At 38.2% G+C, this 2,870-nt stretch overlaps 1 protein-coding gene across 1 annotated transcript in view; it reads right to left on the bottom strand.

Moving 5' to 3' along the window:
* The window catches only part of LOC101847820 (cysteinyl leukotriene receptor 2), an 80,828-nt gene that overhangs the window by 31,623 nt on the left and 46,335 nt on the right, over positions 1-2,870 (bottom strand). The gene's annotated exons all lie outside the window — the stretch shown is intronic.

Raw genomic sequence — 2,870 nt, 5'->3', positions numbered from 1 at the left:
CCCCCCCCATCCAAGAAGAAAGGAGTTGCTAAGCGCATTTCGAAGTCTCGTCTTCCACTAAGAACCCAGGATTGTGACTAACGACGAAAAAGTTTGGGTGGAGTTTTTCTGGGGCTCCCCCCCCCCCCCCCCTTCTTTCTTTGGAGAGGTATAGATGGAGGGAAAAAAAAAATTAAGAAGGGGCTCCCCCCCCCCCCCTCCCCACACTTTTTTTTTTTCGAGATATATAGACGGGATAGAAGATTCGGTACGGTTCTCCCCCCTCCTCCACATCCCCCACAATTTCTAGACGTGTAGACGTGACAGAAGAATCGAGTACCGGTTCTTCACCAGACTCCCCCCCCCCCCCGCCCCCGTTTTAGTAAGAGATTTGCGGCTCTTGCAACACAATAAGGTCATATTAGTGCAGAAGATTAGAGGCATTACAAGAGGGTATCAAACACAAAAAAGAAGAAAGAGAGATCAATACGATAGATGCTAGACAGGAAAGAAGGAGCAAACCACACCAGAGCGCTCGTCATCCACACCCCCGCGCGCCTTTTGGAGATGTATAAACGTGATAGAAAAGAAAAGAGTCTAGTTCCGCTTCTCCTTCACCCCCTCCCCCTTTCCTTAACAGATCACAGACGTGATAGAAGATTCGAATAGCGGTTGGTTTCCCCCCGTCCTCACCCTCACCCCCCTCCCACTCCTCTTCCGAGATGTCAAAGACATGCTAGAAGAGTCGGGTAAATATATACGTAGACAAGAGCCCCTCTCCCCCACCCCCATACCGAGCAAATATAACCTTACTAGCACGACATCTTGATCTTCATTTTTTAATGAATGTTTCTATTTACTCACGTTTCAACTTCATTGTGACCGTTAGTGAATTTTATTGCATTGTATATTTTTAGTGAACACATTTCCAACCTCACTGCGAGACTGTTTTTCTCATATAAATGTTTACACATATGCATTTATTTTAAATGTATGATACTTTGTCTTACGGACACGCATGTCAATTAATTTTTAAGATGTGATGTCTTTTTCATTGTAATGCGCATTTAGCATCATTTAGAAAATGGAAATGCGCAGTATAAATGCTATTTATTATTATTATTATTATTATTATTATTGTTATTATTATTATTATTATTATTATTATTATTATTATTATTATTATCTCCTTTCAAGGTAGGAGTCACATTTGGGTCTCCGTGATGTTTCGCACGAATGTCGCTTATAATGACCCCGGTGGATGAGGGAGGAGGGGTGACGTTCCAAATGATCTTTAGTCTTCATAATTATTCTCTTAATTAAAAGGAGTTTAGAGGTAATAGATTATTTCATTACATAACCCATCTTGTTCTACTTCCACAGTAAGAAAAAATAAATATCAGATACAATATCGTAAAGACGACGCTCATTTCCTCATAGCACACACACACACACACACACACACACAAATCTGCCACTGGACTCCAATATACATGTAGTATCCATAGGCCTCTTTTCCACTTCGCCCCCCCCCCTTCTTTCTTTCTTTCTTCTTTTCTCCCAGATCGACAACACTTAGATCATTTAGGAAATGGGCTTTGACCCTTCCTATTCTTTTGCCTTGCTTTTTAGGGAAAAAATTTCATCAAACTTAAATAGAAATCGAGATGTATGTGATTGCCTGGTATCAGAAGTAAAATCAGCTTAAAAAAAAGGCCGCCAAAGTTTGGTCATTCAAAACTTTGAATGTCTTTGGTAACTGCAAGTTTTATTTTTTATACCTTTAATCAACATTTCCCCCCCAGTAAATCCACTCATAATTGTGTTTACAAAGAGTATGAAAATGTTTAGCTAAAAATACCAAAAACTAGATAATTGCACAACGGGCAGGAAAAGAGATTTCTTCGATGTCATCGTATTCACGAGTGCCTGATTTCACCACGGTATTATAATATCTATCCATCTACACGCACGCACACACACACACACACACACACACACACACACACACACACACACACACACACACACACATATATATATATATATATATATATATATATATAAATATATATTAATCAATCACCATCATCATCATCATCATCATCATCATCATCATCATCATCATCATCATCATCATCATCATCATCATCATCCCGATCTTAAAGTTCCAATTCTGAAACAGACATCGGTGGTTATGGTTCTTCAATCATTTCTGCGTTCAGATACCCTTAAAATCCGTTAAAATATTAATTATTGTCTTTCCGTCACCCATCCGTTCCGGGGTTCCCAAGTCCACTCATGCCACTTTTGCCTTCTATCTTTTTAATTGACAGTTGGCAGCAAGATATACAAAGCCTTTGTGTCGAGTCAAGTACTCTAGAGTCATCATTATTTTGTCACTTCCTAATTAATGTTCTTATTAGAGAGCGCCTCGTCGATGTTGGCTTCTTTCAGTAGTTCCTCGTTTCATTTCTATCTGTTCTGTGCACACAATTCACAAGTCTCCAAATAACTCAAATTTGTGCTGCTTTTAGTCTTTTATAGTTATATTTTCTTTACCTTTGGGAATTGTCCCTAGCATTCATAGTTTTATGTTAGAATTGACCAAACACAAGACTTTTAGAATTCATTTTCATTTTTAAGTTAAAAGTCACTGAGTTGTTTCTTTTTTTTTTCAGAATTGGACTAATGTTATTGAAGTTGTATTCAGCTATTGAGAGTTTTTTCTTCATTTCTGTGAAACAATTTTGGATCAGTTGTAATGATAATAATATATTCTGGACGTTGAAACGGTGGAAATAGTTTGATCTTTTTACCTTTGCTTATGAGACTACAACTAGCGAACACCGTTAAATATTCTCTCTCTCTCTCTCTCGCATATATATATA

This window comes from Aplysia californica, unplaced genomic scaffold (assembly GCF_000002075.1).
Source record: "Aplysia californica isolate F4 #8 unplaced genomic scaffold, AplCal3.0 scaffold00169, whole genome shotgun sequence".
Classification (NCBI taxonomy): domain Eukaryota; kingdom Metazoa; phylum Mollusca; class Gastropoda; order Aplysiida; family Aplysiidae; genus Aplysia; species Aplysia californica.
Note: the sequence above shows the minus strand (reverse complement) of the source record. Positions and strands in the feature narration are given on the sequence as shown.